This window comes from Schistocerca nitens, chromosome 3 (assembly GCF_023898315.1).
Source record: "Schistocerca nitens isolate TAMUIC-IGC-003100 chromosome 3, iqSchNite1.1, whole genome shotgun sequence".
NCBI lineage: Eukaryota > Metazoa > Arthropoda > Insecta > Orthoptera > Acrididae > Schistocerca > Schistocerca nitens.
In genome coordinates this window covers 879464523-879482614 of record NC_064616.1, presented here as the reverse complement: position 1 = coordinate 879482614, position 18092 = coordinate 879464523, and the positions used below count along the sequence as shown (strand labels likewise).

The 18092-nt window shown below is 42.3% G+C and overlaps 1 protein-coding gene across 4 annotated transcripts in view; it reads left to right on the top strand.

The window, feature by feature from the left end:
• The window catches only part of LOC126249798 (osmotic avoidance abnormal protein 3), a 387840-nt gene that overhangs the window by 136020 nt on the left and 233728 nt on the right, over positions 1-18092 (top strand). The window lies entirely within an intron of this gene.

Sequence of the window (18092 nt, the reverse complement as noted above, 5' to 3'; positions counted from 1 at the left end):
GAATCTTTTTACCCATTCGCTAAGTGTACAAGTTAGGTGGGTCGACAACATATTCCTGTCATGTGAAGCACATGCCGTCACCAGTGTCGTATAGAATATATCAGACGTGTTTTCCCGTGGAGGAATCGGTTGACCTATGACCTTGCGATCAAATGTTTTCGGTTCCCATTGGAGAGGAACGTCCATTCGTCTACTAATCGCACTGTTTTGCGGTGCGGTCGCAAAACACAGACACTAAACTTATTGCAGTGCACAGAGACGTCAATGAACAAACGGACAGATCATAACTTTGCGAAAATAAAGAAAGTAAAATTTTCAGTCGAGGGAAGACTTTAACCAAGGACCTCTCGTTCTCCAGCTAATCACGCTAACCACGGGACCACGGCGCACCTTGATTCCTAGTGTTCTTGATGTTACCTATGTTCGCATGGACTACTCAGTTTGTATATTTTACTAATTTTTTTCACTGTTGCACACAACTACTTCATGTTTTCTCGAGTGATCTGTGTTCAGTTTTTCAAGGCCTATCCACTGTGCCAACTTATAACTAAATCTGAGGGGGGTGCGATGGGGAGGTTCCCTTGTGAGAGAAACTGAAAATGATTTTGAATATTAAAGTATATGAGAAGTAGCCATTACTTCAGTATGGCAAATTTCATTATGAAAATTTCTAAAAATTACTTTGTTGCTTTCTGTCACCCCTTCATATAAAGAATTTTCATCTATGAGGCTACGTGCGATTTGACATACCGAAGTAACCCGCATGCGTTGCTTAAGTTATTTGATTGCAGGTTTTGTGCCGATTGAAATCCGATATTCATGTAGAACTAACTGCCGTTTACTGCCCCTAAGACAAAGTGGCCAGCTGATATTAGCAACAGTATACTGAGTCACAACTGTTGGGTCCGCTGCCATAGCTTAAATGTTTTAAACATGTTGATCTGTTCAATGTGCGTACTCTTATGCACTTGTGACTTCGAAGATTTTCAGAGTAACACTAAAAGTCAAAAAATTTACGTTTTCTATTTCCCTGAAGCCAAGTGTCGTAATGATTTTAGATAATAACAAAACTCTTGCTCGGAGTTGTCAGGTACTCCTTTCTTTGTTGGAAATAATTTTAATACTATATTGAGAAATGATTTTTGAGGATACGAAACCCGTTAGTTCGATGTCTAGAATAACTGCTAATAGTTCTCCTTTATTCCAAAAATTGTATTATATTTATGAAAGTTTTCAGTACGTTGCGTCTTGCAGCCCTCAGACGTTGAAGCAAAGACCTTATAACACCGAAGCTGCTGTTTATTTACTGGCTGCCTGGTGTCAGGCTTTGCTCATTTTCACGACCTGCCTATTACAGAGAACAAAATTTGTTATGAGTGTATGTGTAGACTGTGGATAATAAAAGAATCAGTGATAAAATTATTTTAAGCACTTATGTATTTGTGTTTTGTATATGGTTAGTGTCTACAGTTTTGTTTATGTCATCGCTCTTAAATACACTCCTGGAAATGGAAAAAAGAACACATTGACACCGGTGTGTCAGACCCACCATACTTGCTCCGGACACTGCGAGAGGGCTGTACAAGCAATGATCACACGCACGGCACAGCGGACACACCAGGAACCGCGGTGTTGGCCGTCGAATGGCGCTAGCTGCGCAGCATTTGTGCACCGCCGCCGTCAGTGTCAGCCAGTTTGCCGTGGCATACGGAGCTCCATCGCAGTCTTTAATACTGGTAGTATGCCGCGACAGCGTGGACGTGAACCGTATGTGCAGTTGACGGACTTTGAGCGAGGGCGTATAGTGGGCATGTGGGAGGCCGGGTGGACGTACCGCCGAATTGCTCAACACGTGGGGCGTGAGGTCTCCACAGTACATCGATGTTGTCGCCAGTGGTCGGCGGAAGGTGCATGTGCCCGTCGACCTGGGACCGGACCGCAGCGACGCACGGATGCACGCCAAGACCGTAGGATCCTACGCAGTGCCGTAGGGGACCGCACCGCCACTTCCCAGCAAATTAGGGACACTGTTGCTCCTGGGGTATCGGCGAGGACCATTCGCAACCGTCTCCATGAATCTGGGCTACGGTCCCGCACACCGTTAGGCCGTCTTCCGCTCACGCCCCAACATCGTGCAGCCCGCCTCCAGTGGTGTCGCGACAGGCGTGAATGGAGGGACGAATGGAGACGTGTCGTCTTCAGCGATGAGAGTCGCTTCTGCCTTGGTGCCAATGATGGTCGTATGCGTGTTTGGCGCCGTGCAGGTGAGCGCCACAATCAGGACTGCATACGACCGAGGCACACAGGGCCAACACCCGGCATCATGGTGTGGGGAGCGATCTCCTACACTGGCCGTACACCACTGGTGATCGTCGAGGGGACACTGAATAGTGCACGGTACATCCAAACCGTCATCGAACCCATCGTTCTACCATTCCTAGACCGGCAAGGGAACGTGCTGTTCCAACAGGACAATGCACGTCCGCATGTATCCCGTGCCACCCAACGTGCTCTAGAAGGTGTAAGTCAACTACCCTGGCCAGCAAGATCTCCGGATCTGTCCCCCATTGAGCATGTTTGGGACTGGATGAAGCGTCGTCTCACGCGGTCTGCACGTCCAGCACGAACGCTGGTCCAACTGAGGCGCCAGGTGGAAATGGCATGGCAAGCCGTTCCACAGGAGTACATCCAGCATCTCTACGATCGTCTCCATGGGAGAATAGCAGCCTGCATTGCTGCGAAAGGTGGATATACACTGTACTAGTGCCGACATTGTGCATGCTCTGTTGCCTGTGTCTATGTGCCTGTGGTTCTGTCAGTGTGATCATGTGATGTATCTGACCCCAGGAATGTGTCAATAAAGTTTCCCCTTCCTGGGACAATTAATTCACGGTGTTCTTATTTCAATTTCCAGGAGTGTATATATCATACATGCTTTAAAAGATGTTACACATGTAGTTACATTTTATAGTTTTATTTTAATGTGTAGGCATAATATATACTTTTTCGGAATTCTGGTACCATTATTATGCGTCTTGATGTGATCCAAGTGACAACGATACTTGATACACGATGGAGAATTTGTTCTTATAGGATTACACTGTGTGTCACGCCGGCTTATTTATCGTAGGTGGTATCGTAATTTTGACATATGTTGATGCAAAGAATTTTATTATAACGTCTTATATACACGCTCAGTGTAATCCACTGAGAACAAATTCTCCATTGTGTGTAAAATATCGTTGTCACGTGGATCGCATCAAGCTGGATAATGAAGGTACCGCACTTAAGAAATAAATATACATCGTTTATACACATTAATATAATAATACCAGGTGTAACTACATCTGTGACATCCTTTAACGCCGATACGACACGCATTTAAATTTGAGGACATAAATAGAACTGTCCACATTAATCATATCCTAAATACCAATACGTAACTAGTTACCATCTGAACAATCTTATCACTGATACCTTTATTATCCACGTTGCGCACATACACTTATAACACATTTTGTCTCTGTAATAAGTGGCTCGTGAAAAGGGGCAAAGCGCGGAACTAGTCACTCAGTAAATAAACACCAACTTCGGTGCTATAATGTCTTTTTTTTCATTATTTATATTGCCTAAAAAACACAGCTTCAATGTGATTTATTAGATTTTATGGTGCGACTGAAAAAATATTGCAGGGCGTTCAGCCGCGGTGGTGAGACCATGTAATCTCCGTTATTTACTTAACTTTTATGACTGTAAGCTCATTTGAGTTACAGAGGTAAATTCCAAGGCTGGCTATGAAGTTCTACGATCTTGTTGCTTCTAATCTGATCAGCCAACCGATCTGTACATTTGAAACCGCTAAAGGCGGAGCTGAAACGATGCGTGTATCCTGTGTAGAATCTTTGGCCGAAACAAAAATGTTAGCACCCTGACATCAACGCCTCGGTTTTGGAATTATTTTCTCTCTTACTCGTAACACAGTGGCTTTTCTCCTTGGACTACAACACTTCTGGAAGTGTTTCGAACACAAGCAGTAAAGGAAGCTAAGGAAAGTTTAATAACGGCAATTGAAGGTGAACGAAAAGAAATGAAAACGTTAAGATTTGCCAATGATATTTTAATTCTATCAGACAGACAGGAAGAGAACAGAACCTTTTGAAATATGATGTTACAGAAGAATGCTGAATATCGAAGATAAAGATCGGATAACCAGTGAAGAGGTACTGAATCGAGCTAGAAAGAAAAGAGAGAGGACTATTTAGTCTGGTAATGGAGGGAAGTGAAAGTGACAAAAATTGTAGAGGGCGACCATAGCTTGATTACAATAAGCAGAATCAAATTGATGTTGATTGTCGTCGTTATACAGAAATGGAGAGACTTCCACAGGATACACTAGAATGGAGACATCGAACCAGTTTTCGGACTGAGGACGACAGCAACAGCAGTAACAACAACCACCATAACAACAACGTCTAGATATACTGTATCTAGTGTAACGAAAGTCTACAGAGTTCAGGGGGAAAAAACCTTCTGCTGACACAATATTGGACTAAAAACTAAGCGTATAGGTTGAGACAGGAGGACATTAAATAGGAGTGTTACCTGAAACAAGATTTGTTTGCGTCTCAGTGGGAACAGTGGGACGTAAAATGAGTGAAGCTGTTCCCATACCTGTTGTAATCCAGTGAATGTAAACAATTCGATGAATTTACGTACAGAAATCTCCATCTGACCATCCAGATTTACGTTTTGGGGCCAAACGCCAGCGTGATTTCTTTGAGAAACGTTCACAGCCCGAAGTTGTGCAACGTTTCTGACGACCACCTCATCAATGAGACGTTAAATATCTATCTTCCTTTATTTTCCTTCTGACGTGTGAAGAATGCCAGGAGATACGTACAGTCCAGACTTTTCTTTCAGCTGCGGAGTTTGTGTAATGTTATGAGTGATCATGTTGTAGTTTCCAGTTGGTCCTACGATCACACTAAAAAGAAGACTGCTGCTAAGGTCTATGAAACCATTCTAAGTGATCATTATCATTCACTTGAGAAGGAGCAGTTCCCAGCAGAGAACTGCATCTTCTATGTAGTTAACGACCATACTCGTAGAACAGGAATGTGAAATAGTAATTTGAAGACCATGAGAATGAAATATTGTCTTCTCTGGTATCGGCAATTACTGAATTTGAATATTTTTATGGCATTCTCATTTCTATTCTTTAAACTATTAAGGGAGCACCACCCTCCACCAACATCTCTAAATAAATTGTATTAGTTTTAGTGAAAAAGAATATAAATCGCTCTGAAAAACATTAAAAATTATGTATGTGTAAATTCCCAAGATATCATTGGTCTGCTTATGTGCTTATGTGATTGGTATTGACACTATTTTATTCTACAAATGTGGACGTTTCGAGAACAAAAGTACATAGTTAAACTTTCTCACATCCCACTCTCGGTGATTCTCATTTCTGGCGCTCGTTACACACACACGTTGGGAGATAATTATAGCGACGCCAAATGCGGTTGTTTATTTTGAGACTTAGACACTCTGCACTAATCCGAGTAGAAGGACGTTCATGCACTTACACCGTGTACTCTCTTTAGCAAAGACATCTACAACTAAGGAAACAACAAAAGACACAGATCGTAGTACGTTGATACGGAAGCATCGCCTGTTGTCCTGTGCTGGGTAGAAGATCGAACATTTTCTTCATGCAGCTATCAAAAAAGTAATATGTTTTGAAAAGCGCATAACACACAGCTGTATTGTATTTATTTCTTATTACTACCGATTTCGGTCATAAACCATCATCTTGGTGTCTGTAGCGTACTACGATGTGTTTTATTGTTTCTGTAGTTGGCTTCTTTATTTTGCGTTGATACAGATACCATTATGATGGCTTATGACCGAAACCGGTAGTAATAATAAATGAATAAAATGCAGCTCTGTGTCATGCATTTTCCAAAACCATCTACAACTGTCATGCCATTTGAAAGATATAAGGTTCCAATGTTATTTACAGGTTAGAGACTTCGTACTGCATGATGTATATTACTTACAGGTTACAAACATCTGAACTGGCTGATGCATGTGAGATGTCATGAGCCATAAAATGTGAATGCACGCATTCAATCTTTTCTCACCAGCATTTGACCTTAGTCATTTTCCATGAAGAATACTGATCAGTTAAGAGCTATATAACCCCTCAGTGGCTCAACTTTTGATTTTTGTGTATGCTTGTAGTATGAGGGCATTCTACAAGGTAAAGAAAAATAAGATTTTGTTCTTCTTGACGATACCTCCTTGCGTCCACGCTTGAAATAATTCCATAACTTCTATTGCAATATTTTTATTCTCATGAGCAGTATCGAGATTTTAAACCTTATTCTCAGATTAGCCGTAGGTAATTTGCCGTACAGCTAAAAATTAGACTCAAAGTAACGCAGTGTATCACTGTGACGAGGCCATATGACAAAATGCTGAAGAAAACATTAGAAAATGAGATCTAAGATCTTGAAACGGTCAGTTGAATAAAAATATTCTAACAGTGGCTGTGGGAAGGTCATTCATTGTCTTCCTAAGACACAATAATTTGGAATACGGAGACTGCATATGTTGATTATTAGCATATCAGTCACGATCTTGGATTTTACTCCTTTGTAAATGGTAATTCATTATGAGAATTAGAAATACTAGGGGTAAATTGTGGAGCGGTAGTCAGAGGCTTCAGTGTTGTTAGGATCCAAGGGACCACGACTAAGGCCATGGGAAATTGACGTATCATTCGCCCTTCAAGTTGTCTGGTATGAGGGTAACGGGCTTACACTGGCAGCAACACGTATGTGCTATAGAGGTAAGGTATCAGTAAGCTCCTCTGTAGTGACTCGTTAAACTCTGGGGATCCCAGTTCTCATTGCTGCCAGGTTGCTGGAAGTGATCCTCTTCGGAGGATCCGATCCTTCAACAGGGTCATTTTTCTGTTCTACAATTTTTCTTCGTTAGGGTCGGCAGCGTAACATATGTCTGATAACGACATGATTATTAGAGTACATACATCAAATAGCTGCTTATAATAAGTAATCTTTATTTACGACAAACTGTTTCGGCTTAATCGCCATTTTCAAGTACCTGCAATTACAATTTTGGTGGTATGGATGCCAATGTCATTCATATCAAAGTAGGTGTCTTGTACGTCCATATTGCGTCGTTAGTGGGCTGTTTTGAAACTGTCACTGCTTTAATAACATCGTAAATGATGTCAAGATTTTGAAAATTAAATCTTAATTACGACGTGGCAGCAGTTTGACAGTTCCACTCGTACGACGCTATATGTTTACAACGATTGTGCAGATGAACAGCGATATTATTTTATTACTTAAAATTTGTTACGATTATCTTTGGTTGTTGCATATGTTACTTCCGATGTACCCATTTTCGTGTTCTAGAAGACCAATAAAGTTTTTAAGGTAGTACTTGTGTCTAAACTCTGTAGTTCGTTCAATATTTCTTGTGGGTATTTTATCGTGTGCATATAAATTTCTAATTCCACAAGAATGCTCATTGCAAAACCTTTTGGCATCGTGTGCAGAATCTGTAGTGCGTTTTTGATAGTATCTGCAGTGTGATTTTGATTTTGCAGGTATAGAAAGAAGTTCGATTGACTATATTCGCTCTCTCTAGCGTGTTCTTTATATTTCACGTTAAAATTTCTTCCTGTTTGGCCGATGTAAAAGCTATTACAGCTGCCACATATGATTTTATAAATGCCTGGGTTATCATATGTCGATGTTCTAGTGGTGGCGGAACGTAATTTTATTGAAAAGTTGTTATTGGTTCGAAAGGCTAGCTGAATATTTTTGGTGGATATTTTCGATATCTGTGTGGCTGCCACCTACCAACGTGAGGGTATCACCTACATACCTAAAATAGTATACAATTTGGTTGAGAGTAGGTCAATCTGAGTTAAAGAATATCTCTTCCAGAGAATTTAGGAAAATATCGGTTAATGTGCCTTCTACACTATTACCCATGCCTACTCCATCTGCTTGGGTATAGATTTTGTTGTTAATTTCAAAATAATTTTGCGCTAATTGTATTACATACCGAGGCGGGGTGTGGAACTAGTGGTGGGTACTCCCAGGTTCGACTACCGATAACCTAAATGAGAGCCATGTAGCAGAAGACTCCTCTTGATTTCGAGCTGTTTAGCTTCCAGGTACATCACAGAACAAACCGTGGCCTTCTGCAATAGGAATTCTTTGAGACAAGAGAGTAAAAAATATCTTCAGGGGCAAATCAGGAGAGATATTCGAGAACAGTTACGCAGCGCTTAGCCAAACAGTTGCGCACACGAATCAGAACTTACTATCGGGCGTTGTGCATTAGACTACACTTTTCAGATCTTGATGGCTATGATAGAACACGCCGCGTGCGTTGTAACAATCGTTCTAACCCTATGTCATTGAAGTAGGCTTTAATGATTTGACCCTCAGAACTGATTCTCGATGGATCATTGCGTTACTGTCGGAAAACGTGATCAGAATTGTCTTGATCCACGATATTTTGACATGAGGGAGCCATTGAGCTCCACTCATTGTCGCTTGGAATCCAAATCAAACTGTTAGCACAAAATAGCGTTCCCTCGGACATGGTGCTCAATGAAATGTCTGATATTTTCCACCTGTATTGTCCTCTGCTCATCAGATGTTCTCCTTAACGAATTTTGTGGATGATGGTGGGTAACACTGTTGATACGAAGCCGCAATGTCTGTGATATTAACACAGATATGTCGTATACATATTCAACTTCCCTGGTCATCCTTCCTCACTCAGATACATCACAAAAACACAATACTTTCTCAACATCACACCGAACTCTCGCTGGAAAGACATCGAGTGTGCTTAGGCTGCTATCTTGGGTCTTAAACGGCTGCTGCGTTTGTGGTTGACCTTGCTCCACATGTATGACGATGCCATCTCACACGGCTAGCGACCTCATCTAGCTGAGGTACATCCACTTTCAACATTGACCTCGTTGATTCCTCACGTGCTGAAGCCGATTGCGAAGACTCAAATAGCGGAGGGTTTTACAATACATTAAACACAGATAATTCCACAATATACCTGTACACCTTTGCTTCTGTGAAACACATCTCTTTTACTGAACAACTGCTCATAGCTCTTAAGGTTTGCATTTTAGAGCCCAAGTTAACCAAACAATTTTTTCTGGTTTTGGTCCATACTACCTCCTCCCAAAATATGGAAAGCAAAGAGAATGCAGCAGACGAGTTCTACTGTCAGAGGCATCAGAACGATTTTCACTTATGACGTTCGACTCCGTCGTTTCCGGACCAAGACCCCTACCTCAAACTGATAAATGTATCCTACTCCATCATACCTGAAAGTTCGTAGTGTCATCACGGAATCACCTTGTCTAATCAGTCTGAAGTCTTTCAGTGTCTTCAGGATGCTTCCACGTACTCAACCTTTTTTCATGATTCTTAAACGAAGTATTAGCGATGATTAAATTATGCTCTGTGCAAAATTCTATCAGGCGGCTTCCTCTTTCATTCCTTTCCGCCAGTCCATACACTCCTATTATTTTTCGTTCTCTTCCTCTTCATTCTATCGACTTACAGCCTTCATAACAATTAAATTTACCTCTCTCTTAACTAACTGAATAATTTCTTTTGTCTCATCATACATTCTTTCAATCTCTTCATCATCTGCGGTGCTGCATATACACTGGTATTACTGTCGTGGGTGTTGGCTTCGTATCTATCCTGGCTACGATAATGTGTTCACTGTGTTGTTCATAGTGGATTATCCACATTCCTATTTTCTTATTCATTCATTACTAGACCTACTCCTGCATTACCCCTCTGTGGTTTTGTATTTTGTATTTGAGTCTGACCGGAAGTCCTATTCTTACTGCCACTGAACTTCACTGATGTCTAACTTGAACGTATCCATTTCCATTTTTAAAATTTCTAATATGTCTATTAAGAGATCTAAAATTCCAAACTCTGCCCCTTAGAATACCAGTTTTGTTTTTCCTGGGCTATTTTACCTCTGGAATATTTTGCTCGAGAGGATACCGTCATCATTTAACCACACAATGGAGCTGCATTCCCTCGGGAAAAATGGTTCAAATGGCTCTGAGCACCATGGGACTCAACATCTGAGGTCATTAGTCCCCTAGAACTTAGAACTAGTTAAACCTAACTAACCTAAGAACATCACACACATCCATGCCCGAGGCAGGATTCGAACCTGCGACCGTTGCGGCCTCGCGGTTCCAGACTGCAGCGCCTAGAACCGCACGGCCACTTCGGCCGGCCCTCGGGAAAAACAGTGGTTTTAGTTTCCTCTTGATTTCAGCCGTTCGCAGTATCAGCACAGCAAGGCTATATTGGGTCATGTTACATACCCAGATTAGTCATTCACCAAGACTGTTGCCCCTGTAACTACTGAAAAGGGTAATGCTCCTCAAGAGAAACCATATGTTTGTCTGGCCTATCCACCGACACCGCTCTGTTATGGTACGACTACCTGTTTCGATGCGGCATGCAAGCCTCCCCACCTCGCCAAGGTGCGTGGTTGATCTCACTCGATATAGTTCCGAAAATTGGTTATTCGGTATGTTTCCGGAAACTGAAGGCAACTTCCCTTTGATACCGGATTGTTTCAGTGCTACCTTGCTCTGAAAAACTGAACTGCCGCCTTGCTCGTTCTACATTCATCTCTTAACTGGTTATTTTCAACTGACCATAACAAACCAGAAGGTGATCTCCGACGGACTTGGCATTCAGGATCGTTGCTAGGTATTTTGTCGCCCTAGACGAGAACTGAAAAACGAGCCCCCTCTTGTTTACTACCATCGGTTTCTCTGATAACCCCACCCTACTCCCACCCCAACCTCGCCCGCCACCACCAACATCCAACTTCACAGCAATTCTTTCAATGATTATTCAACTTAGCTGACCAGACGTCCTCCTTTTCTGAGGACAGTCCAGAACTTTCATGCTTTGTCGTCAATTCGTTTAAAACTCATTGAGAACAACAAACACCCTCAGTTTCTTATTTTCTATCCTCAATTTTTGAAATTTACTAAAATAATTCAGATAGGCGTGATGAACATTTTAAACTAGGACTTAACTGAATATACTGGTGCAACCGAACTTGGCATCAATTGCTGTTTGATTTGAAGTTAACTTTTTTGCCAGCCCTAAAATTTTGCTGTCTTAGGGGGCCGCCTAGTCTTGCCTAATGGTAGTAACGGTCCTGTTTACAGTCATTCTCTTTCGCGGCACACGCAGTCTGCTAACTTCTTATTATTAATCATGTGCTTCTAAAGCATCTCTCTTTGGCATCCTACACACTAAACATTGGTACTTATTATTGCTAACCAGTACTGGATGAGTATCGCAATAGGCAAATGCCTAACGCTTGAAACGCTGATCGTGAAGATTCAAAAAAATGGCTCTGAGCACTATGGGACTTAACTTCTAAGGTCATCAGTCCCCTAGAACTTAGAACTACTTAAACGTAACCAACCTAAGGACATCACACACATCCATGCCCGAGGCAGGATTCGAACCTGCGACCGTAGTGGTCACGAGGTTCCAGACTGTAGCGCCTAGAACCGCACGGCCACCTCGGCCGGCTCGTGAAGATTACTAACCATGTTATTTTAATGCAAAAATGTATTCAATACGTTAATATAAAAATAAACAAATCATCCTTCATTTCAAACTACTGACGTACAATACTTTACTTAACTATGCGTCCTACTGGTGTTCCACATCACTTGAATTGCTTTGTTACGCCAGTTGTCATATTCCGGTTGTCTTACATATTCGTAAAGCTTAAGCTGTTGGCACACGGGACGAGTTAGCTGTCGTTGACCTGGCACTCTACCAGTTCTGTGGCGTCACTTACTGCTATTTCTCGTTGAGAAGACATTTCGTCACGTGAAACACAAAATAAATTCTGTGACATTTCGGCAATGTACCACGTAAAGTAGAACCAATAGGAAGTAAAAACGCTCCCTAAGTCACAGACAGAAAGCGGGTCACCATACTGTATTTGTCGTGTTCAGCAGATACCAGCATTCGATGGGTTTTATGTTATACGTTACACCCTATGAAAATATGCTGTTTCTAAGCACCAGCCCGTTTAATGTCTAGAGGACGAATCGTTACTGGTACGATTTTTTATAATGAAATGACGGGAAACGTCATATTGTTGGTTAAAGAATTTTCGTATTTAGTTATTTTCGTATTATAACTTGCGTGGTATGAGAGTAAGCCGTTTTAAGGCAACTATCCATTTAAGATTCATGAAAACGTGTCGCTGTTGTAAGGAGCTGTTATAATTAAATGTCAATAACATCAGACGATCGGAGTACAATCCTCAGCATAGCAAGTCAACGTTAACCGCCTCGTCCCTTGTACAGACGGCTTTAGCATGCGTTGCCCCAGTGGTTGTGTCCCCACTTCATTGCTTACAATACCTACTGACCGTCCTTGGCCCGAAGCCGTTTAATAGGTCAGCTGAGTACCATCTGCTAAGGCGTTAAACCCTTTCTTAGCAGTTCATTCAACCGCCGCGAGACTCGGGATGCATTACAAGTCATTTTGCACTCAACACAGTAAACACTGATACACTTGCAGTTTACTTTTTCATATCACTATGACTGAATCATATTTCTAACATTGTATTCCAGCGCTCAGCGGCGCGTTTTCTTTTCTTCCGTGGAGGAAAGGTGGAGTTGTCGTACAAGTTGGCGTAATTAATTACCCTCTTTTGCCTCATTAACAGTTAGATATTTTATTTCATCAAATAGTTATACGTCGAGCGTCGTCGTTATACATTCAAAATTTTGTCTGTCATTCCAGTAACTGGGCAAAACTCCTTCAAATTGTTTGCTGAAAGCTACTGGATGCATATTTCCTGTAGTTGAAAAATTATGGAATTTACCCATTCGCAAATAATGATGCCCCCCTAGCATTCTCTCCCCATCGCTTCCTCTTCTGGACGTGTTATTATTACGATGCTAATCTTGACCATACTTCGCGCTTTTCTTTTCCTTAAGTCTTTTTTCTTGTTGAAACGAATTCCGAAATTTTAAATTAACTCATTACTACAATTTTTCAATTTGCTCAACAGTTAGCGTCCTCCACTAATTGCTCAATAATATCACACTGAATGTCCAAATTGTCAATACAAGTTTTATAAACATTATAGGTTTCACTCTGTTTTAAAACATGAAGCGCCGGCCATGGTGCCCGAGCGCCGGCACGGTAGCTCAGCGTGTTCGGTCAGAGGGTTAGCAGCCCTCTGTAATAAAAAAAACTGAGCTAATCGATCAACAACGAACTTGAACGGACGCCTTACGACGTCCGCCCCGAGCAGATGCAACGAACAAAAGTGAACAAAATGAGAATTTATAAAAAAAAAAAAAAAAAAAAAAAAAAGAGCGGTTCTAGGCGCGATAGTCTGGAACCGCGCGACCGCTACGGTCTCATGTTCGAATCCTGCCTCGGGCATGGATACGTGTGATGTTCTTACGTTCAAAAAAATGGTTCAAATGGCTCTGAGCACAATTTTTTTGGTCTGAAAATAAAAAATTAAAATTTTTCACTCGAGGGAGGGTTGAACCAGGGACCTTCCGTTCCGTAGCTGCTCACGGTAACCACTTTTTTTTTTTTGCCTTTCGCGGGCAAGTGCTCTACCAACTTTTTTTTTTGCACGGCCACTATATTTTTTTTTTCCTGGACGTCTTCCACTTCAGGCGTTGGCCCCTATCATCCATATCACCCCCAAAATCCTATCTAATCTAAAAAAAAAAAAATCTGTTGCCACCGCCACTTTCACCCTAACTTAACCTACTTTTTTATTTATTTTTTCATTATTTTTTTCTAAATAATATATAAAGGAACTGAATAAATCTTCTTGCCGTGACAATCTGTCCAAAATGAGTTTTCCTGGGGCACTTTCACCTGCTGTACTATAAAAATAAATAAATAAATGAATAAATGCCAACTTAATTATAATGAAGCACAATTAGTATGGACTCGCTGTAGTGTTGTGCACCAACCAAAAAAAAATTACCGCTCAATTATGGCAAAGTGTGAAGTAAGAAATTTTGAAACAAAGCTTTGTATTTCCGACTCGTTTTAAGGTTGTGGTGCTCTTCCATTATATACTGTATGTACTCGTCTATACTCGCATGTGTATTCGTAACTGCAAAATATGCAAACTGGCCGATAATCCAAGCATAGCTATTGTGCTTTGTTGCAGGAAAGAAATGCCAGTCTGGTTGAAGTACATCTTTAAGTGTTATAACAGAGTCTGTGGTTCTAGTAATTATTGCGAGTTTTTTTCTAGTCCAGTTCCATATGTGGTATTGGTCGCGGCAGATGAGAATGTGTGCCAAGGTATCTACAGTATGGCAATGATCGCAGTACGGATTCTGCTTCAGTTTGATATTGTGCAACTTTTCACCTGTGGGGACCTTCTCGTTCACAATGTCATACCACGTGGACACTACTTTGGAGTGGAGGATGGGATTGTTAATGTTTTTCCAGACGTTACTCCAGTTGACCGCTGGATTAGCACTATGGGACTCAACTGCTGAGGTCATAAGTCCCCTAGAACTTAGAACTACTTAAACCTAACTAACCTAAGGACAACACACACATCCATGCCCGAGGCAGGATTCGAACCTGCGACCGTAGCGGTCGCGCGGTTCCAGACTGTAGCGCCAGAACCGCTCGGCCACCAGCGGCCGGCTGATGTTCTTACGTTAGTTAGGTTTAAGTAGTTCTAACAAGGGAACCTCCCCATCGCACCCCCTCAGAATTAGTTATAAGTTGGGACAGTGGATAGGCCTTGAAAAACTGAACACAGATCAATCGAGAAAACAAGAAGAAGTTGTGTGGAACTATGAAAAAATAAGCAAAATATACAAACTGAGTAGTCCATGTGTAAGATAGGTAACATCCAGATCGGTGTAAACACATGAGTGCCGTGCTCCCGTGGTTAGCGTGTGCGGCTGCGAAATGCTAGGTCCTTGGTTCAAGTCTTCCCTCGGAAGAAAATTTTAATTTTGTATTTTCAGACAATTATCAAAGTTCAGGCACTCACATATAATCAACTTCGCTCTCCAAAATTCCAGGACATATTCAGATTTGCTTGGACATATGCAGGATTTAACGGTCTACACACGGAAAAATTTGAAAACGTTAAAAACATATGTTTTGACAGAGCACAGGCAAAACTGTGCGACTGTGAAACTGTTGCATTCATTTGTTGCAGTTTATGTGACAAACTCTTATGTTTTCACACTTTTTTGGGAGTGATTATCATATCCACAAGAAAACCTAAATTGGGCAAGGTAGAAGAATCTTTTTACCCATTCACCAAGTGTACAAGTTAGGTGGGTCGACAACATATTCCTGTCATGTGACGCACATGCCGTCACCAGTGTCGTATAGAATATATCAGACGTGTTTTCCTGTGGAGGAATCGGTTGACCTATGACCTTGCAATCAAATGTTTTCGGTTTCCATTGGACAGGCACGTCCTTTCGGCTACTAATCGCACGGTTTTGCGGTGCGGTCGCAAAACACAGACACTAAACTTGTTACACTGAACAGAGACGTCAATGAACGAACGGACAGATCATAACTTTGCAAAAATAAAGAAAGTAAACTTTTCACTCTAGGGAAGATTTGAACCACGAACCTCTCGTTCCGCAGTTGCTCACGCTAACCACGGAACCACGGCGCTCCTGAACTTAGACTCTCCTAGATGTTGCCCGTCTTCCACATGGACTACTCGGTTTGTATATTTTGCTTATTTTTTCATAGTTCCACACAACTTCTTCCTGTTTTCTCGATTGATCTGTGTTCAGTTTTTCAAGGCCTATCCACTGTGCCAACTTATAACTAAATCTGAGGGGGGTGCGATGGGGAGGTTCCCTTGTAAGTTCTAGGGGACTGATGACCTTAGAAGTTAAGTCCCATAGTGCTCAGAGCCATTTGAACCAAAACATGAAGCAGATTGTGCGTTATAAAAAGAGGTCCTCGTCCAGTCCGTGAAGGCTCAAGGCAGCTCTGCCGGCTGCCGTGTCATCCTCTGCCTAGCGACGTCATGCGAATGCGGTATGTTGGGGCATGCAGTCAGCACGCCGCTCTCCCGGTCGTTTTGCGGACTTTGCAGACCGCAGAGCCGCTTATGCTCAGTCAAGTAGTTCCTCAATTGGCTTCACGAGGCTGAGTGCATCCCGTATCAGCCCTTCCACCAAGCCATTTCCTGGAATCGGACCCGGTCCCTCCGCATGACAACCATCTGCGCTGGCCAATCAGCTACCGAGGCGGACGATTGTACCTTGTACCACCAAGTATAAGGGGCAGTCAAATGAAAACTGAACACCTACCGCAACGGGACCATGGAATGGTTCCATTCAAAAGCAGTCACCACAAGCGTTAAGACATTTCTCCCACTGGGAGACGAGACAACCACTTCGTGTTTCGTAGAACGCGGTCGACCACTGACGGATACACAACCGCACCCAATCTTGCACTTCTTTGTTCTACTGAAACCGACGTCCACGCATATCTTTCTTCAGGTCATCAAAGATGTGAAAATCACGCTATGGAAGATCCAGACTGTGCGGAGGATGTTGCAGTGTTTCCCAACCAAACTACCTACAAATTATGGCGCGTTGGTACCTCGAAAATGATGCAACACAACTGCATGCTGCCTGTAGGAGGCAACTGGAAAACCTGTGTCTAGACAATACACAATCTTCTCCATACGGTCAATTTGGAATCTACACATCCATTAAGAACAACAGCAGAAACTCCCTAGCATCGTGTTGCGTGAAGGAGGTGGACAGGGAAACATTAGCAGAGGAAACTGAATCGTAATCATCGGGCTCTGTTCACCAACGAGTGCAGGATTTGCCTAGCCTCTCATGGTCGTCACGGAGGTAGACAGGTACTAATGCACATCTGAGATGTGCAGTCCCAAGGGAGCTTTATAAAGGTGGGTCTGTCATGTTATGGGCTATTATCATATATCGATGTCGGACGCTTTTCAGTGCTGACAGGTACTAATGCACATCTGAGATGTGCAGTCCCAAGGGAGCTTTAGAGAGGTGGGTCTGTCATGTTATGGGATAGCATCATATACCGATGTCGGAAGCTTTTCAGTGCTGTCGAAGGTAATCTGAGGATTCTGCAGTATGAGACCGGATCCGCAAACCTACTGTCAAGCCCAGAACTTCATATTTCGGCGATGGGCTCCTCTTTCAAGACGATGATGAACGAGCATACCTCTTACTCTTCGTAAACAGCTTCGTCCAAGAGGCAGACATCAAACGAATGAAATGGCCTGTGCTATTGCTGATATCTGCTGATATGAGAGCGACTGCATATGCTTGAGACCAACTAAGACTTGCAGTTCATATTCTCAGGGAACCTTCTCACACACCCGGTTACTTTAGTAGAGCCGCCGTTGTAGAACGGAACAAGCTTGAGGACAGCATTCCAAGGAGGATACAAGTATGTTGCAACACACAAGGGGGAACGACACGTTATTGCATGTTACGTGTCACAGACTTTTATTTCAAAGACGTGCGTTTTCGATCAGAGGGCCTTTATTTTGTTTATTGTTTTGTTTTTATCTCACAGTCAAGCTACCTTACTTTGATTTCACAAGGTTAGTCTTCCATTCCCTGCTCCCCTTGTTTATAAGCCCACACGCTATATCAGATATTTATGTTTTGTAATCATATTATCCATGCATCTACTGAGGAAGACCATTTAGGGTTTAGACAGGGTAAAGATGCAAGAGATGCTATACTTTGTATGAGACTGAAGCCCGCAGCTCGTGGTCTACTGGCTAGCGTTGCTGCCTCTAGATCACGGGGTCCCGGGTTTGATTCCCGGCGGGGTTGGGGATTTTCTCTGCCTGCGGACTAGATGTTTGTGTTGTCCTCACCATTTCATCCTCGTCATCATCATCATCATTTGTGACAGTGGCTAGACAGGACTGCGTAAAAATTGGGACCTTGCACG